Genomic DNA, 14,019 nt, shown 5'->3' on the forward strand with positions numbered 1-14,019 from the left:
CCAAGAATTCTCAGTTTTCAGGGACATTTTCCCCATTCCAAATGAATTATCCATTTTTCACACTTCCACAATTCCAACATTTGTCACCACCTTCAACATATTCCACTCATCCTGGACATTCAAACTAAGTCTTTCCCAAGTTCCAAACCAAATTCCGGTTTTCCTGGAAATTCAAATGCTTCAACATTCAAAACATTCCAACATTCAAACTATTCTTACTTGCATACTTCATTCTGTCAGCATTGGAGCATTCACATGCAATTCCTTCAGGAATTGCCTCATCTAGTTAATTTATAATCTAGTTAATTTATAATCTACCGCATTTTCTCCGACTTAACTTTCACATTGTAGCCAAAGGCACATTTTTTTGCTATTTTTATCTGCCACACGTAGTAAGCCAGTCCGTGAACGTAATGCATACATTAAACCAGTCCCTGGTGGAAACAAGGTTGGGGACCCCTGCTCTAATACACAGGTGTCTAACTCAAGGCCCGGAGACCAAATCTGGCCCGCAAACACCTGGAAATATGTGTCAATAAAGTACTTCATATTTTCTCACTAAATGTAATTCATTTTTTTCATTTTTGTCTTGTCCAGTTTCTCAGGCAAATCATATAGTTGATATAGATGCACATATCGGCTGTACAAATTCACTTTACAAAAGAGAAGTGTGGGATGATTCTGTTGTTGCTTTATTTGTATTTGACTTTATTAAACGGATTTATATTATTATTTGGTGCAGCCGGGCCAGAGCAGGAGGGGATAGAAAGAGAAAAAAAAGCAAGACAGAGGGGTAAACTGTGGGGACAAGAGGGATATAAGACAGAGAGACAACAGCAAACATAACAACAACAACAACAACAATAGAACAACATCAGCAAATAGGATATGAACAAATATGATAGTAAAAGTGGTAGCAAACAAGCAGTTAGGGAAATAAATAATAATACAGAAATGACAATGAACATTATTACACTACAAATGGAACAATACAAATGCAAATAGAAGAATAGAATAGAATGGACTTTATTGTCATTATATTTGCAAATAACGAGATCAAGGACTCCAACTTGCGGTAGTGGAAACAAATATAGAATAAAAATAAATCACATAAGTCAGTGTTTCCCATAAACTGCCAAGATACCTATGGCGGTGGGGGCCTGGCTGTGGGCGTGGTCACCATGACATCATCAATTAATTTGCATAATTTACTACAATGATTTGATTTTCTCTAAAAAGGCTCAAAAAATGTATACTTACTAAATTAATAATAACAGTTTTGTTTTAAACGTCCATCCATCCATCCATTTTACAATATAATTACAACACTTTATGTACATATTTATATACAGATTTGAACAATAAGTTATTCACTGATATTTATTAATTGTGGTTCTTACAAAAAATATATCTTATAAAATATAAAAGCTAAAATGTCTCTTAAAGCTCTGCCCCTTTAATTAGTGCATACTAAATAATTTAACTTTAGCCTACTACTACAACCATATTATTTACCAGCAACATAAAGTGAAACAGAGGCAGAGGTGTCCTGCCACAGTCAGTAACAAATAAACAGAAAACAGTAGTGGTGGTAGATAGACACAGAGCTTCATCAAACATCTGATCCACTGAACAAAGAGCTCCAAAAATCTTGAACTTTAGACTGCCATCAGTTTTACTCCCTACACTTAACCATGTGTTTCCTACTGCCTGCAGACTTTGCACCCTTTGATATATATACACATGTTGTGTTTCTAATATAAATACATTTAATAAAGTCAAATACAAATAAGGCAACAAGGGAAGTATCCTACACTTCTCTTTTGTAAAGTAAATTTGAACAGCCTATATGGGCATCTACATCAACTATATGATTTGCCTGAGAAGCTGGAGAGGACAAAAAAAAGTATTACTCTGAGGTGTGTACCTGAAAATATAATTTAAAAAGCTAGCATGCTAACATTAGCAAGCATCAAGTACCAAAATATGACTCAAGAGCATACCTCACCTACAAAATTAGCTAATAAAAAAAAGCTAGCAAGCTAACAGGTACCATTCGTCAAGTAACAGTAAAACAAGAACACATTTTTTTCATTTTTTATGCATTTTAACTTGTAAATAAACACTAGCAAAAGTCTGTTGTTGACCATACGTACTCTGGCCAGATAGTGTGAAGTAACCAAAAATATGAGCAAAATGAGCTAAAAAATACAAAAATAGAACGCTAACAGTACTATGCTATTGTGTTAACAATAATTATTGCAGTTAGCATTAGTGAAACACCAAAATATATGACACTCAAGTGTCTATACCTGCTAAATTAGCCAAAAAAAGCTAGCATGTTTATGTTAGCATGCTAAAATGCTACCTGTAACATGTGTTAGGTAGCAAAATATATTACTCCGAGGCGTGTACCTAAAGTTATTGTTTAAAAAGCTAGCATGCTAACTTGACTCTGGCAAAACTTCAGTATTAATGCTTTTGGACCTCAGTGCTGCATTTGACACTGTCGACCACTCAATACTTTTGGACAGGTTGGAAAACTGGGTGGGGATCTCAGGCACAGTTTTAAGCTGGTTCAAGTCATATCTACAAGATAGGAACTATTTTGTTTCCATTGGTGACTTTGTATCAGAACCAACCAACGTAACGTGTGGAGTCCCCCAAGGTTCAATCTTGGGGCCGACTTTATTTAACATCTATATGCTCCCACTAGGACAAATCATGCAAAATAATAACATTGACCATCATTACTATGCCGATGACACCCAAATCTATGTAGCGCTATCACCAAATGACTATCGCCCCATAGATCTTCTGTGCCAGTGCATTGAGCAAGTCAAACACTGGATGTGCCAAAATTTCCTACAACTAAATGAAGATAAAACTGAGATAATTGTTTTTGGTGCTAAAAAAGAAAGGTTTAAAGTCATCCAACACCTTCAATCACTGTCCCTGAAAACCTCAAATAAAGCCAGAAATCTTGGGGTTATTTTAGATTCTGATTTACATTTCGACAGTCACATCAAATCAGTAACAAAATCGGCCTACTATCACCTCAAAAATGTAAAAAGACTTAGAGGGCTCATGTCAGCTCAAGACTTAGAAAAACTTGTACATGCCTTTATTACCAGTAGGCTAGACTATTGTAATGGTCTCCTTGCAGGTCTTCCCAAAAAAACTGTCAGGCAGCTACAGCTTGTTCAGAACGCTGCTGCTAGAGTTCTAACAAAGACCAAAAAATGTGAGCACATTACACCAATTCTTAAATCCTTACATTGGCTCCCTGTACATCAGAGAATAGATTTCAAAATCCTCCTGCTCACATATAAATCACTACATGGTCTAGGGCCCAAGTATATCACTGATATGCTCCCACTATATACGCCCTCTAGATCACTAAGATCTTCTGAGACCAATCTGTTAGCGGTTCCAAGAGTAAACTCAAATCAAGGGAGATCATCATTCAGTCACTATGCAACACATAGCTGGAATAAACTTCCTGAAGATGTCAGACTCTCCCCAACTCTCACTACTTTTAAAACTAGACTGAAGACTTTTATGTTCACCTTAGCTTTCAGCTAAGTCTTTTAATCTTTTAACTTTTAACGTCTGCACTGTTTTTATTTTTATTGTCTGCATTTTAATTTTGCTTTTATTTTCTTTCATTTCACTTTGTTGTCTGTGAAGCACTTTGAGTCTGCCTTGTGTATGAAAAGCGCTATACAAATAAAGTTGCCTTGCCTTGCCTAGTATTAGAATGCTAACGGCCGTTAAAAAATTGGCCATGGGCTGCAAATGGTTCCCAGGCCGCACTTTGGACACAGTTAGCTTGAGCAAAACAATGTTTATGCTAGCAATGTTTTTTATTATTATTTTGTTTTTTAATTATTATTATTATTATTTTTATTTTTTTTATTTTTTTTAAATTTGTGGTGGACGTAATTCTTTCGTGGCGGGCCGCCACAAATAAATGAATGTGTGGGAAACACTGCAAGTAATAAAGACAAAAAATAAGAATTGAAATAAACAGACTACTATCCAATAAAAACAATAAGCAAACCTAAATTATTTAAATACGGTAGGTTTGCAATGTTTCACAGCTGCAGGTTGCTGGGGGAAAAGTTTCATAGTTAAAGATGAAGTATGAGCATTGAGGATAATAACACATGCTTGAATCTAGAAGCTTCCTATCGTCGTCAATAACCTGAATATTAGGATGGATGGAAGTCAAGAACAAAGGCTGTGAGATCCAACTTCCTGTTCCGGTTGTTGTTAACTTCCTGGCTAATTAACCCTCGCATCTGTCAAAGTTCGTCCATGGCCTAACTTTAATGTCCAAAACATCGCTTTTACAACCCAACAGCTTGGACGCATGGACCAATGTTGCGCTTTGACCCTCCACCCCCCACCCCCGCCTACACAGTAACAAGCCAAAGGTCACGCTGGGTGAGCCTCCCGTCAGTGATTGTGTTGTGTTGATTTTGGGGTGGGAAAAAAAAAAATGTGACTGAGCTTTTGCTTGGAGGAAGCTGGCGAGCTGCCTGCATGATGTCATGGTTTGTGCTGGAAAGAGCGCGTATTCACCAGGGTGGGAGGAGTTGCTTTGAAAGCCCACGTCTCTTGCACTTTGTTCAAGTATGTGGTAACTAATATTCCACTGAGAGTCCATTCAAATTGGTCTTTTGGTTCATTTAATTATGCAAGGCTGTTCTAATCCATCCACTGGGCAAGTACCTTAAACATCTGCCGTTGTTTTTAATAAATGACCTATAAGCTTGTTTTGTCTCAAAGTGGAAAACCCCAATGGTTTAAAGGACATGTTGATGGATAGTTACCACAGTGGAACACGTCCAATCATCAAGTTCCACATCCACCGTGTTCTCCTCGCTAAGTGTCAAAATACATGCTCTGAAATTTGAGACCCAAAAATAATCTATTAGGGCTGGGCGATATGGCCTTTTTTTAATATCTCGATATTTTGAAGACATGTCACGATACACGATATATATCTCCATATTTTGCCTTAGCCTTGAATGAACACTTGATGCATATAATCACAGCAGTATGATGATTCTATGTGTCTACATTAAAACATTCTTCTTCATACTGCATTAATATATGCTACTTTTAAAGGCCTACTGAAAGCCACTACTACCGACCACGCAGTCTGATAGTTTATATATCAATGATGAAATCTTAACATTGCAACACATGCCAATACGTCCGGGTTAACTTATAAAGTGCAATTTTAAATTTCCCGCCACACTTCCGCTTGAAAACGTTTTATTATGCTGACGTATGCGTGTGACGTCACGAGGGCAAGGGAAGTATTCGGAGCCCGTAGAATCCTATACAAAAAGCTGTTTTCATTTCATAATTCCACAGTATTCTGGACATCTGTGTTGGTGAATCTTTTGCAATTTGTTTAATGAACAATGGAGGCTGCAATGAAGAACGTTGTAGGTGGGATCGGTGTATTAGCGGCTGGCTGCAGCAACACAACAAGGACTACTTACTTGGATAGCAGACGCCTAGCCGATGCTAGCCGCCAAAACCCACGGATGATCGGGTGAAGTCCTTCGTCGCGCAGTCGATCGCTGGAACGCAGGTGAGCACGGTGTTGATGAGCAGATGCGGGCTGGCTGGCGTAGGTGGAGCGCTAATGTTTTTATCATAGCTCTGTGAGGTCCGGTTGCTAAGTTGCTAAGTTAGCTTCAGCGTCGTTAGCAAAAGCATTGTTAAGCTTTGCCAGGCTGAGAATTATTAACCGTGTAGTTACATGTCCATGGTTTAATAGTATTGTTGATCTTCTGTCTATCCTTCCAGTCAGGGGTTTATGTATTTTGTTTCCATCTGCATTTGAGAACGATGCTATCACGTTAGCTCAGTAGCTAAGTGTGTCACCGATGTATTGTCGTGGAGATAAAAGTCACTGTGAATGTCCATTTCGCGTGCTCGACTCTCATTTTCAAGAGGATATAGTATCCGAGGTGGTTTAAAATACAAATCCGTGATCCACAATAGAAAAAGGAGAGTGTGTGGAATCCAATGAGCCAGCTTGTACCTAAGTTACGGTCAGAGCGAAAAAAGATACGTCCATCACTGCCTCTCTAGTCCTTCACTGTAACGTTCCTCATCCACAAATCTTTCATCCTCCCTCAAATTAATGGGGTAATCGTCACTTTCTCGGTCCGAATCTCTCTCGCTCCATTGTAAACAACGGGGAATTGTGAGGAATACTAGCTCCTGTGACGTCACGCTACTTCCGCTACAGGCAAGGCTTTTTTTTTATCAGCGAGCAAAAGTTGCGAACTTTATCGTCGATTTTCTCTACTAAAGCCTTTCAGCAAAAATATGGCAATATTGCGAAATGATCAAGTATAACACATAGAATGGATCTGCTATTCCCGTTTAAATTTAAAAAAAATCATTTCAGTAGGCCTTTAAGGCAAAATATGTCCATTCTCCCTTTTCTGTCTCCACATTGTTTCTGCTTGTAAGTGCGATGTGTGTGCGTTGACTCACATGCACCCCTCGGCTCATATTACCAGCAATGTCATGAGGAAAAAAGTACCGGTGTTTTTCAAAGTCAGTACGTACGTTTTTTCATTCATTAGTACAGTTAAACTGTACATTTTTGAAGAAGTCTGGACAAAATATGACTGTTGCTAAGGAAGTCCTCAGACAGTTTCTATGAAAAACCAAGTCACAGTTAATCACTATCCCTGTGAAGGATGCGTCACGTTGGGGGGGAGTGAAAGGCTTGTGTCAACACCAGAAGTTGTTCTGATAAGGTTGACAAATCACTTCACAGTTTGTCCACCATATTTGAGCCCATAGACTTCAATTGTTAGATAGTACTTTATTGATTCCTTTAGGAGAGTTCCCTCGGGAAAATGTAAAAACTATACTATACTTAATATAATACTTAAAAACTAAACTTACTATAGTGTCCAACAAAAAAACTGTTCAGCCAACTTCAAGGTTGCATTTGATCATACTAAAAAAAGGAATCAGAGTTAAAGGTAAACTGCTTGTTAGTGATTACTATTTGTCACTGCATGAATAGTTGACATATTCCAGGTTATTTTCTCCCGTACAGTAAAATAGGTCATCCATCCGTGAAAGTCCAGTCAAACCTCATCAAACAAAAACTGCTCCAAACTCTCCATTATATGACTTCACTGTGAAGTTGTTTAAAAGAGCTATATTGTAAATAGTTTGCTGCGCATTTGTGTTTTGTGTGCAAGTTTTTCAATTAAAATGTACCTCCTTTGAACAATATCCAGTATTTCAATTAACTAGAATCCAGTCCATAGTGGGTCTAACATAATATTGTGAGAGTCCAGTCCATAGTGGACCTAGCATAATAGTGTGAGAGTCCAGTCCATAGTGGATCTAACATAATAGTGTGAGAGTCCAGTCCATAGTGGATCTAACATAATAGTGAGAGTCCAATCCATAGTGGATCTAACATAATAGTGTGAGAGTCCAGTCCATAGTAGATCTAACATAATAGTGTGAGAGTCCAGTCCATAGTGGATCTAACATAATAGTGTGAGAGTCAAGTCCATAGTGGATCTAACATAATAGTGTGAGAGTCCAGTCCATAGTGGATCTAACATAATAGTGTGAGAGTCCAGTCCATAGTGGATCTAACATAATAGTGAGAGTCCAGTCCATAGTGGATCTAGCATAATAGTGTGAGAGTCCAGTCCATAGTGGATCTAACATAATAGTGTGAGTGCAACATGTGTCATCAGTGGAATGATTTCGTGATGTCAGCTTGTAATCACGTAGACATGCCAGTGTTGTTTGCTATTGTTACGGTTGTTTCACAGAGAAGGTTCCAGACCTTAACACAGGAACGAACCTGTTATTTTACCCTCCGATTTGTATAATCGTCTTTTTGTTACGATCCTGGCGTTGGCGCTCTTTGTTTTTTTTTTGGTGAAGAAGTGGTGCAATGACGGCGCCCTGACCACGCCTAGAAACTAACTACAGTGGGCTTCACGTCATCGTTCCATGAAGTTCAGCCGACCGAAGCTCTAGAGCACCGGTGGCAAACTCAAGGCCCAGGGGCCAGATCCGGCCCGACACGTTATTTTAACGTGGCCCGCGAAAGCCTGGAAATAATGTGCATTAGGGCTGGGCGATATATGGAATATACTCGATATATCGCAGGTTTGTCTCTGTACGATATAGAAAATGACTATATGGTGATATTGGAGTATACGTTCTCATGCATTGCTTTTAGCTGCGGGCATTACACTACAGGCTCTTCTCACTCTTTCTTGTCTCTCCTTCTCACAGAGACATAAAACAAGCGCACCTTCTTACATACGTCACATACTGCAACGCGCAACGTCATACACCCTCACCGAGCAGAGAGGTAGCGACATGGGTGACGTTAGCTGTGATGCTAGCGGTGTGGTAATACGAGAGAAAGAAGGTGCGAATCTAGTAACAAATGAAGGAAGAATAATGAATTCCAAGAAAAACAGCAGGGGGCCCATCGTCTGGCGGTGGGTTGGCTTCAAGCGGGAAGATGTTGAACAGACAACCGTAATATGTCAAAAGCGTTCTGTACAAAAAGTGCATTTTAATTTAGTGTTGTTTTGATATGTCATCGTAGTGACATCATGCACAAAAGTGCACTCTATTTGTTTTAAACTATTGTAGTGGCGTTCTGTACAAAAAGTGCACTTTAAAGGCCTACTGAAAGCCACTACTACTGACCACGCAGTCTGATAGTTTATATATTAATGATGATATCTTAACATTGCAACACATGCCAATACGGCCGGGTTAACTTATAAAGTGACATTTTAAACTTCCCAGGAAACTTCCGCTTGAAAACGTCGCGGTATGATGACGTATGCGCGTGACGTCATGAGGGCAAGGGAAGTGTTTGGACCCAATTCAAATACCTCTGTTTTCTTCGACAAAATTCCACAGTATTCTGGACATCTGTGTTGGTGAATCTTTTGCAATTTGTTTAATGGACAATGGAGACTGCAAAGAAGAAAGTTGTAGGTGCGATCGGTGGAGCGGCGGACTACAGCAACACCAACACCGGGAGGTTGTGTTGTGTTTTGAGCAGGATAGCAGACGCACTACAGTGAGTAAGCCCGCCCCCGCATCTAAGTTAGCTTCTGTTTTTTTAGCTTTGCCAAGCTGAATATTATTAATCGTGTATTTACATGTTCATGGTTTAATAGTATTTTTGATCTTCTGTCTGTCCATCCAGTCAGGGTTTTTTTTATTTAGTTTCTATCTGCATTTGAGACTGCTATGCTATCACGTTGGCTACGTAGCTAGGTTAGCTTCTATTTTGTTTAGCTTCGAAAAGCTGAATATTATTAATCGTGTATTTACATGTTCATGGTTTAATAGTATTTTTGATCTTCTGTCTATCCATCCAGTTAGGGTTTTTTTTTATTTAGTTTCTATCTGCATTTGAGACTGCTATGCTATCACGTTGGCTACGTAGCTAGGTTGGCTTCTATTTTTTTAGCTTCGCAAAGCTGAATATTATTAATCGTGTATTTACATGTTCATGGTTTAATAGTATTTTTGATCTTCTGTCTATCCATCCAGTCAGGGTTTTTTTTAATTTAGTTTCTATCTGCATTTGAGACTGCTATGCTATCACGTCGGCTACGTAGTTAGGTTAGCTTCTATTTTTTTTAGCTTCGAAAAGCTGAATATTATTAATCGTGTATTTACATGTTCATGGTTTAATAGTATTTTTGATCTTCTGTCTATCCATCCAGTCAGGTTTTTTTAAAATTTAGTTTCTATCTGCATTTGAGACTGCTATGCTATCACGTTGGCTACGTAGCTAGGTTAGCTTCTATTTTTTTAGCTTCGAAAAGCTGAATATTATTAATCGTGTATTTACATGTTCATGGTTTAATAGTATTTTTGATCTTCTGTATCCATCCAGTCAGGGTTTTTTTTATTTAGTTTCTATCTGCATTTGAGACTGCTATGCTATCACGTTGGCTACGTAGCTAGGTTAGCTTCTATTTTTTTTAGCTTCAAAAAGCTGAATATTATTAATCGTGTATTTACATTACATTTTTGATCTTCTGTATATCCATTTACATGTTCAGTCACTGTGAATGTCCATTTCGCGTTCTCGACTCTCATTTTCAAGAGGATATAGTATCCGAGGTGGTTTAAAATACAAATCCGTGATCCACAATAGAAAAAGGAGAGAGTGTGGAATCCAATGAGCCAGCTTGTACCTAAGTTACGGTCAGAGCGAAAAAAGATACGTCCATCACTGCCTCTCAAGTCCTTCACTGTAACGTTCCTCATCCACGAATCTTTCATCCTCGCTCAAATTAATGGGGTAATCGTCACTTTCTCGGTCCGAATCTCTCTCGCTCCATTGTAAACAACGGGGAATTGTGAGGAATACTAGCTCCTGTGACGTCAAGCTACTTCCGGTACAGGCTAGGCTTTTTTTTTTATCAGCGAGCAAAAGTTGCGAACTTTATCGTCGATTTTCTCTACTAAATCCTTTCAGCAAAAATATGGCAATATCGCGAAATGATCAAGTACGACACATAGAATGGATCTGCTATTCCCGTTTAAATAAAAAAAATTCATTTCAGTAAGCCTTTAATTTAGTGTTGTTTTGATACGTCATCATAGTGACATCATGCACAAAAGTGCACTCTATTTGTTTTAAACTATTGTAGTGGCGTTCTGTACAAAAAGAAGCTCTTTGATTTAGTGTTGTTTTGATATGTCATCTTAGTGACATCATGCACAAAAGTGCACTCATAGCTTGTTTTAAAATGTCTCTGACAATCTTGCACTTTCTGTTTTGGAAATGACATGAATGTTTGTGCCACTGCTTAATAACTGTTTCATAAATACACTTTTAGTTGTGATTTCCCTCTCTGCATGAAAGTTTAAAAGTAGCATATATTAATGCAGTATGAAGAAGAATGTTTGAATGTAGACACATAGAATCATCATACTGCTGTGATTATATGCATCAAGTGTTCATTCAAGGCTAAGGCAACATATCCACATATATATGGTGTTATATATGGTGTATCGTGACATGGCCGAAACATATCCAGATATTAATAAAAGGCCATATCGCCCAGCCCTAATGTGCACACTTCATCGTTCTTACTAAATGTCGTCATTGTTTCCATTTTGATAGAAAAAACATGGATGTAATCAGTGTTGGGAGTAACGCGTTACTGTAACTAGTAATCTAACGCGTTATTTTTTTATATACAGTAATTCAGTTACCGTTACTGCATGATGCGTTACTGTGTTATTTTACGTTATTTTTATGTAGTATCGGCTAGAAACTGAAGATCTGAGTGTGTTTTATTGGAGCGCTCCGGTGGAAAAGAAGAGGCGTGCTTTCCCCCACCCACAGAAAGTACGCCTCCCCGCAGGGGAGACGTTCCTCCAGAGTCGTACTTCGGGGCTAACAACCTTCACTTTACCCGGAAGTGGGTCTTTACAGCTGAGGGTGAATGACGAGCCCGGCGGTTTGTTGTGACTTTATTGAACGCAGCCATCCACCAAGCTAGAGCACCTACACGCACTCACTGTCGCCGCTCCCTCACCTCTCTCGCCCACTCACTCACTGACGTCACTCACCTCTCATGCTGTCATATCTTAAAGGGCCACACACACATACACACACATACGCTACTCTCATAACAACTAACAAGACATCATGGCGAAGCCAGAAGTCGAGTTTTTTAACATGGAGACATTCTCAATACTTTTCTTTTGTCGAGCACAAAGAAAATAACATTTTAGTTAAATGTATGTTGTGTCTTGGATCAAAGATCCTATCTACTTAGAGTTGAAGTGTCATTATGTTGCAGCTATTTAAAATAGTTTTGTCAATTTTTTCTGGCCTGAAATAAATTGGCCCTTTGAAACATATCTTTGTCTTTGTGTGTTGTATGTAGACCACATTGTTTGTGTGTTGTATGTAGACCACATTGTTTGTGTGTTGTATGTAGACCACATTGTTTGTGTGTTGTATGTAGACCACATTGTTTGTGTGTTGTATGTAGACCACATTGTTTGTATGTTGTATGTAGACCACATTGTTTGTGTGTTGTATGTAGAGCACATTGTTTGTGTGTTGTATGTAGACCACATTGTTTGTGTGTTGTATGTTACTTTGTTGTATAGTTACTTTTCACAGTAACACATTACTTTTTGGTGTAAGTAACTGAGTTAGTAACTGAGTTACTTTTGAAATAAAGTAACTAGTAATTGTAACTAGTTACTGGTTTTCAGTAACGAACCCAACACTGTATGTAATACAGGAAATTCCACATGTTTTAAACGTTGATATTATCTGCTCATGCAACAAATATTCAATTGTTATTGGTGTGGATTTGTTATACATTGCAGTGTTTGTCAACCTTTTTTTGAGCAAAGGCACATTTTTTTCATTATAAAAAATGCGGAGGCACAACACCAGCAGAAAACATAACAAAAGTTCAACTCAGCAGACGGTAAAAAGTTGTTCTGGCAAGTGTCGGATGTGAATTCAAACCATAACCAAGCATGCATGATTATAGCTCTTGTCTCAAAGTAGGTGTACTGTCACCACCTGTCACAACACACCCTGACTTATTAGAATTGTTTTGCTGTTTTCCTGTGTGTAGTGTTTTAGTTCTCGTCGTGCGCTCCGATTTTGGTGGCTTTTCCTGTAGCAGTTTCATGTCTTCGCCTGCTTTGTTTTAGCAATCAATACTATTTCAGTTGTTTTTATCCGTCTTTGTGTGGACATTGTTGATTGTCATGTCATGTTGGGGTGTACTTTGTGGACGCCTTCTCTGCTCCACAGTAAGTCTTTGCTGTCGTCCAGCATTCTGTTTTTGTTTACTTTGCAGCCAGTTCAGTTTTAGTTTCGTTCCGCATAGCCTTACCTAAGCTTCAATGCCTTTTCTTAGCGGCACTCACCTCCTGTTTATTTTTGGTTTAAGCATTAGATACCTTTTTACCTGCACACTGGTATATGGAAGAGTATCATACGGTTACTCTGCCGAGCTCCAGACAGCACCGACACTCAACAACAACACATTATTTGCGTATTATAATTACCTGTTTGCAAAAAATATTTGTAACCCAATTAGGTGAAATGACATAATCTCCCACGGCACACCAAACAATATCACACGGTACACTAGTGGTTAAAAAACACCACTCTAGAGGATCATATTTGTAGGTTAGCGACAATACCTTTCATCTTGCTCCTTCCTGTCGGGCATAATAGGCAATAGTCATGTGATCACCACTTCAGGGTGTGCTCCAAGGCTTTGTTGTTTGTTTAACTCTTCCTCTATTGTGCGATGCAAGGTTACTGAGTTTTGCGACAAGAGTGTTTGTTTTGAAAGTCGACGCTCAGCGAAAACACATTCCTGCTCTTCCCGGCGACCCTCGACCCCGAGTACAGTCCGTGCGGACTTGGAACGCACTTGACTTCATCTTCAAGGACCAAGGACGAGGGTATTTATCCACGCCGGCGTCTTAGCTCGTCGAGCCTGACAAACGGCCGTTATCGGCCTCAAGTGCTCGGCTTTGTCCACGGCCCCTCGTGGCGTCTTTTGTGGAAAGTCGGTACAGTGGGAGGTTCAGGAACTCCTGAGGTCTTTACAAGCTGTTAGTGTGTTTGGCTACAGCAGGGAGGCCGCTGATAAAAACAGTATCTGACAACAGTGCTTCCGCCCTCCCAAGTTGTGTCGGCGCATTAAACATACGAGTATTATTATGGTGTGTGTATATAAGGACCGCAAAATGGCACCTATTAGCAGACATTGTCTGGCGTTTTGTTTTGCAATATTATGCAAAACCAACTTTTCTTACTTTCTGGTACCTGCTGATGTGTATTTGGGATCTGCATAATTTGTGCGCGTCCACCATTGTAGTCCGCCATTCTCTACCTTTTTTAATGTGGCATTCATCTTCTGCTTTTGCCATTTCTAATATGAAGTAGTGTAAAGTTCTTAC

General features: G+C 39.0%; 1 protein-coding gene across 3 annotated transcripts in view; it reads left to right on the forward strand.

Annotated features, from left to right (window-relative positions):
- The window catches only part of LOC133656311 (cdc42 effector protein 4-like), a 59,699-nt gene that overhangs the window by 3,488 nt on the left and 42,192 nt on the right, over positions 1–14,019 (forward strand). Inside the window, exon 1 of one of the 3 annotated variants that reach the window (XM_062057337.1) lies at positions 9,007–9,124. The exons of 1 other annotated variant lie outside the window; for it this stretch is intronic. The gene's annotated coding sequence lies outside the window, so the exon portion shown is untranslated. Of the gene's footprint in view, positions 1–9,006; positions 9,125–13,344; positions 13,519–14,019 lie in introns of those variants that run through there. One more of the 3 variants, XM_062057336.1, reaches the window with a different exon arrangement.

This window comes from Entelurus aequoreus, linkage group LG08, assembly GCF_033978785.1.
Source record: "Entelurus aequoreus isolate RoL-2023_Sb linkage group LG08, RoL_Eaeq_v1.1, whole genome shotgun sequence".
In the NCBI taxonomy this organism is placed as follows: Eukaryota; Metazoa; Chordata; class Actinopteri; order Syngnathiformes; family Syngnathidae; genus Entelurus; species Entelurus aequoreus.